Source organism: Ursus americanus, chromosome 34 (genome assembly GCF_024610735.1).
Source record: "Ursus americanus isolate L20-20 chromosome 34, mUrsAme1.1.p, whole genome shotgun sequence".
Lineage (NCBI taxonomy): Eukaryota > Metazoa > Chordata > Mammalia > Carnivora > Ursidae > Ursus > Ursus americanus.
This window is the reverse complement of record NC_142160.1, coordinates 25,211,684-25,222,025: the sequence shown is the minus strand read 5'-3', so window position 1 is coordinate 25,222,025 and position 10,342 is coordinate 25,211,684. Positions and strand designations below refer to the sequence as shown.

General features: G+C 46.6%; 1 protein-coding gene across 8 annotated transcripts in view; it reads left to right on the top strand.

Annotated features, from left to right (window-relative positions):
• The first annotated feature begins 9,438 nt into the window (after positions 1–9,438).
• The window catches only part of TUT7 (terminal uridylyl transferase 7), a 62,753-nt gene continuing 61,849 nt past the window's right edge, over positions 9,439–10,342 (top strand). For 6 of the 8 annotated variants that reach the window (XR_015722868.1, XR_015722867.1, XR_006776733.2 and 3 more), the window contains exon 1: positions 9,439–9,576. The gene's annotated coding sequence lies outside the window, so the exon portion shown is untranslated. Of the gene's footprint in view, positions 9,630–9,652; positions 10,328–10,342 lie in introns of those variants that run through there. The other 2 variants (XM_045780933.2, XM_045780932.2) reach the window with 2 other exon arrangements.

Below are 10,342 nucleotides of genomic sequence, written 5' to 3'. Positions count from 1 at the left end.
CTACAGAGACATGAAAATAAACTCAACATGCAATTCTTGCTCAAATCAGGAATAAAAAAAGTAAAACAGAGTTAAATGACAAGTGTCTCATTATTGGGATGGTTGCAGAAATTAAAATATGAACTTCATGTTAGAAAATGGTATCGTGTCAAAATTAATGTCCTGAGTGTGAGAATTGCATTGTGGTTACAGAGGAAAATATCCTAGTTTTTGAAAGATCCATGCTGAGGGTTTGGGAGCTCAGGTGTCCGGACGTCTGCAGCTAACTCTCAAATGGTCCAGCCAAACACACACATGCACACAAAGGGAGGAAAAGTGGGAAGGAGAGAAAGAATGTGGAAAAATGTTAAAAATGATAAGTTATATGGACAGCAAATGGCTGTTCGTTGTACGTTTCTGGCAAATTTTCTGTCAGTTTGACATTTTTCAAAATACAACATGATGGGGAGCTTTTCATACGGTCACTCCCAGAAGACAGCATAATTGGAAAATCTGAGAACGAGTGAACATTCACCAGCTGAATGAATCCAAGAGTGCAAGCCCCAGCAGAGAACTCAGGGACATCGGGATATAGATGAATTTAGCAACAACAAAATTATTTAATCAATAATTAAATACAGGATGCCCGGTTAAATTTGAATTTCAGATAAACAGCCAATAATTTTTTAGTATAAATATGCCCCAAATATTGCCTGGGTCACACCATATTGTGTGGGCAGCCCCACCCGGAGAGGCACTTTGACCTGTTCCATGCCGGGATAAAGCATGCCAGGTTTAGGAACCCCAGGATGGTTCAAGGTTAGGACCATATTATATTTGTTGTACTACTTCTCTTTAATCAAACTCGGCTCTTCTTTAATGAAGACTACTCCTCGAGTCATATTTTCTCCTTAAGTATTGTTGGTACGACCCTCATTTAAACTCAGTTTTCTCTCACTGCATTTCATTTTTTTTAATGTTTTTTATTTTATTATGTTAGTCACCATACAGTACATCCCTGGTTTCTGATGTAAAGTTCGATGATTCGTTAGCTGCGTAAAACACCCAGTGCACCATGCAATACGTGCCCTCCTTAATACCCATCACCAGTCTATCCCATTCCCCCATCCCCCTCCCCTCTGAAGCCCTCAGTTTGTTTCTCATAGTCCATAGTCTCTCATGCTTCATTCCCCCTTCTGATTACCCCCCTTTCTTTATCCCTTTCTTCCCCTACCGATCTTCCTAGTTCTTATGTTCCATAGATGAGAGAAACCATATGATAATTGTCTTTCTCTGATTGACTTATTTCACTTAGCATTATCTCCTCCAGTGCCGTCCATGTTGCAGCAAATGTTGAGAATTCGTTCTTTCTGATAGCTGAGTAATATTCCATTGTATATATGGACCACTGCATTTCAAAGTTTTCTCCCTGTTCCCCCCAGCTTTGACTCCTAAATACTTCACTCTGCCCATCCCTTGCACTACCATTTTTCCTTCTCAACGTCCACCTCTTTGGCACATGTGTGGATAGCTCCAAAGCAACAGATGATGGTTAGTAGGAATTGTTTCCGGGAATTTGAGTCACCATGTAACCCCACCTAATGCCATTAGTTAAGTACCTTGACCTAAGCTGGTTAGGGACCCTCCCGTCCCAAGGCAATGCCTGGATGTCTTTTCCTGCATTTTTGGTACATTTGGCCTCCATGAGACCAGAGTAGCTCGGAGAAAAGATTTACATATTACACTTTTTTAAATTCAGTGAAGCCCCTCCTCTTTTGGTCTTCCTTGTCAGTATCTCTTATTTTTCTTAGTGTCTAAAGATTAGTCAGCCTCAGTTTTTAATCCTGGGTATTTTCTTTTCTCTCCCTTAGGTCTAGTGCTTACCAAAGTTCAACCATGCATATATCATCTTTATGATCTTGGACATCTCTGGATAATTGTGAGTAATTTTCTTCAAATGGATTTGATCATTTTAATGTCTATTTTTAAAAGAAAATTTTACTTGACAACTCTAAATGGAAATTTAGTATGTCCAATAGAAGAGAAGTCTAAAAAGTAAAAAACCCAAAATACGTAAAATTTAATTTTTAACTTGTATTTCAAATAATCAATAAAACCAAGTCATTCAAAATTTATAGACTTATAAAAATGCACATCCTCAGAATAAGTTACAGAGAGGAATTGAACCGCTCGTGGTGAGACAGGAATAGCGGATATTTGGCTTCATGTTCCTTGTCTCTGGCTTACAGTTAGGGCTCAGGAAGGAAGACAAGTTGCCCAAGATCGAAGCAAAGTAGAAGTGGAACTGGATGGAGAGCCAGAGGCCGGTGAGTCCCAGTTTCAGAGCGTGATCTCAGAATGGGAGCATTCAGAAAGGAACAGTGGTTCTCTGGGGCGTGAAGTCTTCATCAGAGGACAGGAGCTTGGAGCATGGTAAGGTTAAAATAACAAAAACTTTGGAGTCAGAAAGACTCTGGTCAGGTCTTGACTAGCCGAGGCTACTAAAGCCGTGTTGCCATCCGCCCCTCCCCCCATTATTTCACCCTTTAAGCCTCTGGGGGTTTTTTGTTTTCTGTTTCTTTGAGAGAGAATGAGAGAAAGAGCCCTCGGGTATGAGCAGGGAGCCACAGAGGGAGAGAGAATCTTAAACAGGCTCCACACCCAGCACACAGCCTGACCCAGGGCTTGGTCTCATGACCCTGAAATCATGACCCGAGGCAAAATTAAGAGTTGGACACTCAACCAACTGAGCCTCTGTTTTATAACATAACACGATTTGTAGAATTCCGAGAAGACAATCGGACTCATGTACTGAGTGCTCAGCCCAATGCTTATTCCATCAATAGAAGTTTCTTCCTTATGCCACAGACCCCCCCCCCACCAGCAACTACGTCTGCTTTTTAAAGAGAGACGGTTTTGTCTGGGTTTGGTTTTCTCTGAATAATCCAGCCCTGATTTCTCTCCATCACTGCCCTGTGGCCAGTGCCAGAAGAAGGGATCCCATCTGTGCAGAGTGGATTGGCAAGGAGAGAGGCAGCAACTTCCTGGCATCTTCCAGGGGGGCTGGGTCTTGAAAACCAAAGATGGCCTAGTGATGAGTTCTGATGGGCTCAGACAGTCCCAGCTTTGGGTGTCCAAGGGAAGGCTGCAGGCTCCGGGGTTTAGCCTGTGGGCCCAGACATATTCTCAGGCTCCGGATCAAGTGAATGTTCAGAGGCCTTTTGGGAAGTTTGAACCCAGGAAAGCCCTGGGGGTGGGAGGCCTATGGGAAACCTAGAGAAGTCTAGAGTGAAGCATTTGATGCGTATGGAGATGAGAGGTTCTTTCTCCACTGTGACAGTGGGAGATGGAGTGGGATCTAAGAAACAGACCTGAGTTCGGTTCCCATGGGGAAAAGAGAAGGCTGTGACTTGGAAGTGGGGGGAGGAGGGAAAGATAGGGTGGCTGGTCTCCATGGCAACAGGAAGGGGAAGCAGAACTTTCTATCACTCGGAAGGTGAGATTACTTGAGGGAAAAGTTTAAAGCATGTGACCCATCCCCAGCTTGGAACCAGAAGGAAGTAGACCACCCAAGAGAGACCCGGGATGATTTCAGGAGTATGAACGTTAACAGCAGGGCACAGCCTGGCCGAGGAGGCTGCAATTGGCACTTCGGGCATACTTGAGATCTTTTGTGTCCTTGAAAAGTATCCAGGTGTTTCTGGATTCTTCTTGGTGCCGAGCAAGACAGATGGCAAAGTAGCCTAGAGATTGCCAGAACTGGGGTGGGGGCGGGGAGGGGATCTAGTGGAGCGTCCTTGCTGAAAATCACCTGGGAGTTGCAGCTGGAACTCAAGAGGGACACACAAAGCCATCAAGCACAGGGCAAGTCCAAGTCAGCGACAGCGAACCGCTGGAGTGGACTGGGCTGAGAGAACCAACCAGGAGTGCCTGAGTCGAGACTCAGCATGAGATGTCCAGCGACAAGGCAAAGAAGTGAGATTTCAAAGACACCAGAGAAGCCAACAGGTCCACTCACAGAGCCTGTGAGTGTGTATCCAGGGGGCACTTCTTTCCAGTCCTAGGATTACAGAGCATCACATCCCCAGATGGCATCCGAGGAGGGTGGAGAAGGAAATCTGAACGAGGGGGCACATAGCCAAGAGACCCAATCATCAAAGATATGATTTAAAACCGAATACTGAGACATGTTTAGTTTATTGGCAAGTTGAACTTTTTTCTTTCATAGTTCCCAGGAGAGTAGATCCCCAGAGTAAGATTAGATTAATTTCCTGGGGGGTGGGGGGGAAGCAGTACATTCAAAGTCCAGCCTTAAATTTTCAATTTCAGGACATTTGTCACCATCACCATATTTTTTAACACTTCAAGATCTAGGACTATGTTTTCTCTCACTCATCAGGCACGTATCAGGCCCTCGACATTGCTTGAAAAAATGAAATGAATTTTCATTTTCCAAAATGAAATTTCAATTTTCCAAAAATTCTGGAAAAACAAGGTCTAGGTTTTAGTTAGAGTTCACTGGCTTCCTGATTTTCCTGAGATCTGAAAGCATACACTGGAAATAAACTTCTTTTACTTTATGCAACACATCTTAGGTTGTAAATATAAGGTCCTGGAGTAATTTCAACTAAGACTCTTTGGCAGGCAGAAGCGGGAGATTCTGTTAAGCCCTTGGCAATTCCTCAAGCCACAGAAATTAGAAAAGTCCAGTCTAAGCTGGACTTAGAGGAAGGTCTTCGAAAAGACTACACAAGGAGAGCCCCCAAAGACCCCCTGAATGTTGTCCTAATTCTCCTCTGTTCTCTGCCTTCCATGGAGCAGAGGAAGGAGTCTGTCTCTTCTGATATTCTAAAAAGGTTGATATCTGACTGGAAGCTCTTCTCTGATCAAACGTCAAAATTCTAAACACTTTTAATTTTCCCGTTCACACCGTAACTTTCACGGAAAGCCAAAATTTGTTGCAAAGTCTGGAGGTGAATTTGTTTAAGAGAGGTGACATAAACATTGTTGGCTGCCATCCAGTCTCACCTTTCTCCTTCCTAACAGGACCCAGATTTTATCCATTACCCCATCCTCCCTTAAGCACTGGAGCGCCCCGGAGTAAGTTGACCCCACCCCCTCACTCCAAGGGTAAGCCTGAGGCTCTACAATGTGATTCTCAACTGAAAGTGACATTGCACCCCAGGAATGTCCGGCAATGCCGGGGGATATATTGGATTGTCACAACAAGGGGGAAGTCATCTACTAGACAGAGGCCAAGGGTATTGCAAAACATTCTGCCATACGCAGGACAGTCTTCCACAACAGAGAACTACCCAACCCAAACGCCAATGGTCCACTAGGAGAGAAACCCTTCCAAAGGGTTATGGCATCCCCCTTCCTAGGGATTGATTTAAGTGTGCAAGTTTCTTGGAAGATCGGTCCTGGCTTCTGGAGGCCCCCTTCTCTCCTGCTGGATATGGTGGTGGACAGATGTGAAGTCAGGAGCCCCCAGTGCCATTGTGACCCTCTGGGTTTTGCCTTCCTGTGTATGTGAAGATAAGGTCCATATACACAGGAGGGCACAACCACTCAACAAAGCTGACGTTTGAAGCTTACGCCAACACTGAACTCCCAGTTTTGTGAGCCGATAAATATCCTTGTTGTGTAAGCCAGGTTTGAGAGAAGACATCAACCACCTCCATTCTGACCTCGGTCTGTATTTCCTAAGTAAATTCTTTCCAGTTTATCTCGTAACTCGGGCAAAGGACCCTGCAGGGCAAAGCATCCCATGATGGAAACCAAAGCTCCCCCCTCAAGCAATAACGAGGGCCCTGAGCCAGCAAGACCTGTGTGATTGACCCCAAGACAACAATCTACCTGACCTTTCCTGCCCACCTGCACGTACCCACCCACCTTTGTCCCACACTCTCCTTATATAAACCTAGAAGCATTTTCAGTACTTTGGAGACAGTCTTTGAGACACTAGTCTGCTTTCTTCCCAGCCCTGGCCTCACTGAAATAAATTCCTTTCCTGTTTCACCACCACTCATCTCTCTGCCTGCGGATTTGGTCGGTGGCCAGTGGCTGAACCTGCTTGGGACCCTGGGGCCAGGAGCTCTCACTCCCCTGTGCCCCAGTTATAGTTTAAATTAGGTTTTACACCAAACTCAAAGCCGCATGCATCCTAACTGATTCAAGAAGAAGTCTAACATAATTTTCTGAGAAATTTGGAAAAAAAAGAAAAGAAAGAAAAGAGAAAGAAAAAAAGCCATTATGAGGATTTTTAAGACTTTAGGCAGACTGTGAGGGAGGGGTAGAATATTTTAAATTTTCTGAGTTCATTGTCAATCCCGCTGTAATATTAGACCTTGGTAAGAGAACTAATAATCCTGGAGAAGAGAGAGGAATCAAATGTTCATGAAGAAGCATTGGTGTAGAGCCTGGCTGGTCCTGTATCTTTCATTCATTCCACAAATAGTTCTAGAAAGTCTGCTATGAGTTAGGCAATGGTCTAGGCTCTAGAGGACATACTGCTAAATAGAAGAGTCAAGTCTTTGCCTTTGTCGAACTTATATTCTAGCAGAGGGAGACAGACAAGAAACAGATAACCATGATAAATAATTAAAGGACAAGGCAGGTGACAGGGTGTATGTAGTGCTACGAGCAAAAGCAATAATGGAGCACCTGGGTAGCTCACTTGGGTAAGCATCTGACTTTTTTCTTTTTTTAAGACTTTATTTATTTATTTTGAGAGAGAAGAGAGCACAAGCAGGGTGAACTGGAGGCAGAGGGAGAAGCAGGCTCCCCGCTGAGCAAAGAGCCTGATGCAGGACTTGATCCCAAGACCCTAGGATCCTGACTTGAGCTGAAGGCAAACACTTAACTGCTTAACTGACTGAGCTACCCAGGCATCCTCTTTTTTTTTTTTAAGGTATCTGACTCTTGAAATCAGCTCAGGTCTTGATCTCAGGGTGATGAGTTCAAGCCCCACACTGGACATGAAGCCCACCTAAAAAAAAAATAAATAAATAAGCAATAGATGAGGTGAGGGGAGTTAGGACGGTAGGGGAAAGGGTGGTGAATAGCAACTTAAATAGGCAGTCGGAGGGGGCCTCACTGAGAAGTGACCTTTGAGAGAAGTTACTAAGGAGATGAGGGTGTGAGCAATACAGACACCAGAGACACGAAAAGCATTCTAGACTGAGGGAACAGCCAGTGCAAAGTCCTGAGGCAAGTACTGTCCTGGTGTGATGAAGGAATTGCAAGAAGGTAGAGTGGCTAGGGTGGAGTGAACGAAGGGCAAGAGGAATTAGCGGTGAGATCAGAAGTAAAGGGAAGGGCTTTGTAGTAATTGTATGGACTTTGGCTTTTACTTCCACAGAAATAGGGAGCCACCGAGGAATCTTGAGGGGGAAATCATAACCTGACTCAGATTTTAACATGGCTTGCCTGGCTATCGTGTATAGATAAAGGAGGACACAAGTGAAAGCTGATGATCGCAGCAATACATGAAGCAATGGTGTTAACTAGCAGGTTGGAAGTGATGGAGATGGTGAGACAACCTTGGATTCCAGACATATTTGAAGGAGCCAACACAATTCCCTTAACAAAATAGATAAAACACACTAGGAAAAAAAATGGGCTGACAAAGCTGTGAATAAAATTCCTCAGCTTCTGACTCCATGGCCCTACAAAGAACAAGAACAGTGGCAATGGGTATGTTAAAGGTTGACTTGTCAAGAAGTATCACAATGTCAAAGTATAGTTGAAGATAGAAGATACAATGTAATTAATGCACGGCGCAGGGTTAATGTCCTCGGAAGCAGACAGAGCCCAAATTTCTGCTTCATGTTGTTAGAAATATGTCTAGACCATGAAATAATCATCACAAATGTTCTGAGAAACTCAGCATTCCCCCCGGTGACATCCAAAGAAAAATCAAACCCAACTTTTACAACTGGATTTTAAGAATGAATTTAAATTCCCATTGTAGTATGATACAGACAAAAAGAGCTGTATTATCTGTCAATATCTTTTGATTTAGTATTGCATCTCATTTGAGAGGGCCTCATTTACCCTCAACATGAATCTTAAAGGCAAATTTAGAATGGAAGTTAGGCGTTGGGGAACACATTGAAGAAAGTGCAAATAAAAAATATTTTAAACTCAGAAAGATGTATCCTCCACTGATCCTGTAGGATTCTGACTTGAGGCATACTTCCTCAACCAGTTCTTTTGTATAAGAATTACTCAGCTGGGTGTGGTGACGCTACTGTCCCATAGTAAATGTATTCACGTACCACCCCACTCCCTTTGGAGCCTATTAAAGGCCATTGTCTGCCTGTCGGACGGATTATTGGCTTGATTCGCATGTCTGTTCAGAACCAAAGCATATAGATAAGGCATTCTACAAAAGTTGTACCAACGTGTTTTAAATCACCTTTAGTATAGGTAGTTAATGATGGACTCGGCCTCATTAAAGTGTGGTTTCCAGCAGTGCCATTTACTTTACAGTAAATGCTACTTCCTCATCTTTAAAACGGGTATAATGATATTTTCCTAGAGGATTTGTTGTGAGGATTAGAGTTAATAATTGTAAAGCTCTCTGAACCGTGCCTGGCAATACCCAGTGCGTATGTGTCCATTATTAAGGACCAATGCTCCACGGCATCCCATGGATTTAAATTTAATGCTCTTAAAAAGCAGAGAAACCAAAACTGTCACACTTTCCCAACGCTCTCTGATTTTATTAGCTGTTCGAGGCTTCCGACGCATTTAGAACATGACAGCAAGGAAGGTAACACAGTCAAAAGAAGAAAGGGAACGCCGCGTTGTTTGTTCGCGAGTTCCATATGTGCCTTCGTCGTTCAAAAATTCGAATATGACTCTCCCGGATCACCCTTTGCGATGACACATATTCTTTGAAAACACGGTTTTGTTTCCTTAAGTAAAACGAATCCGTAGACAACCTAAGAAAAAAAGCAGAGCGTCTCTCTTGACCACACAGATCTGGGTGAACAGCGGATGCTTACACACTGACATTTCTAAAGGGTAGGCAATTAAGACCTCGCTGAGTCGTTAAATCACTCGGACTTGTCAGAAAAAAACAGCAAGAGCGCCACGAGGCCTCAGACTCAGACGCAACCAAGAGCATCCAGGGGCAAAGCCGAGCCGCCGGGCGTCCGAGTCGACCGAGCTCCGCGCCTCCCGCGGAGAACTAGAGGCTTGTTGCCCGCGCCTCCGCGGTGCTTTCAAGGCCTAGGAGAGACCGGCGGCCTCGCTGCGGCCGGGCCGGGCGAAGAGAGGAGGGGCGGAGCGGGAGTTCCCCAGCTCGACCGGGCTCCGGAGCCCCGGAGGGCGCGCGCCACTGCCGCGGCGGAAGGAGGAGGGGCGGGGCGGGGGCGGGGGCGGGGCGGAGGCGGGGCGGGGCGGCGGGCGGCCCTGCGGGCGCGGCGCGCGTTTCCGGCGTGCGCGGCGGATCGCTCGGGCGGGGGCACCGCCGGCTTCTAATCGCGCACAATGAGACAGCGCTGAGCGCCGGAAGTGGGGCCGAAGGAAAACACGGAGAGGGAGCCCGGCCGGGACAGGAAGAGGCGGGGGACCGCGGCGGAGGTGGTGAGTGCTCCGGGGCGCCTTCTCCCCGCGTCCCTCCCCGACGAGCCTCCGGGGTGGGTCTCCGGTGGGACCCCTGGTCTCCGGAGTAGAGGGCGGGCCCGGCCCGGGAGAAGCGTTGGCTCCATCCCCCGCCGGCCTCCTTGCCCCAGTTGCGAGCACCTGGGAGCCCCCAGGCCGGCGGGGACTGAGCTGTCGGATTCGAGTCCGCATCTTCACTTTGTGTCAGACCCTGCCGGCGCCGGAGAAGAAGGGACTTGGGTGGAGGCACTCGGCCCCGGCCTCCTGGCCGGCCAGGGGGACCCCGGAACCCCATCGAGGAGGCAGGTCACTTCCTGCTTCCTGGTCCCCGAGGTGGCTTCGTGGCCAGGAGTGCGGGGACGCCTCCTCTTTCTCTGCCTCCTGCCTTGAAGGGTGGAAACTGAGGCAGATTGGGGGTGGGGCAATAGACGGGGGTCGAAGAGGGAGAAATGCTGTCCGTGACAAAACCAAACTTGTTTGGGGTTAGAGAATGAGGACTGGGGAGGTTAGCTGGAGTTGTCTCTTAGTCAGAAACCTAGCCCCTTTGACGAGGGGAGCCTTGATGGGGAGCGAGCCCCTCCCCAGCCCAAGCGACCGAAGACCGAAGCCCGTCGTTCTGAATAGTGGTGGTGAGGGGAGCGGAGGCCCTTCCCTGGAGGACGGAGAAGGGACAGAAAAGTGGCGATGAGCTACGTTCACAGAAAGTTTCGGTTACTTTGTATAACACTTAAAAGTAATTGCCAACTTT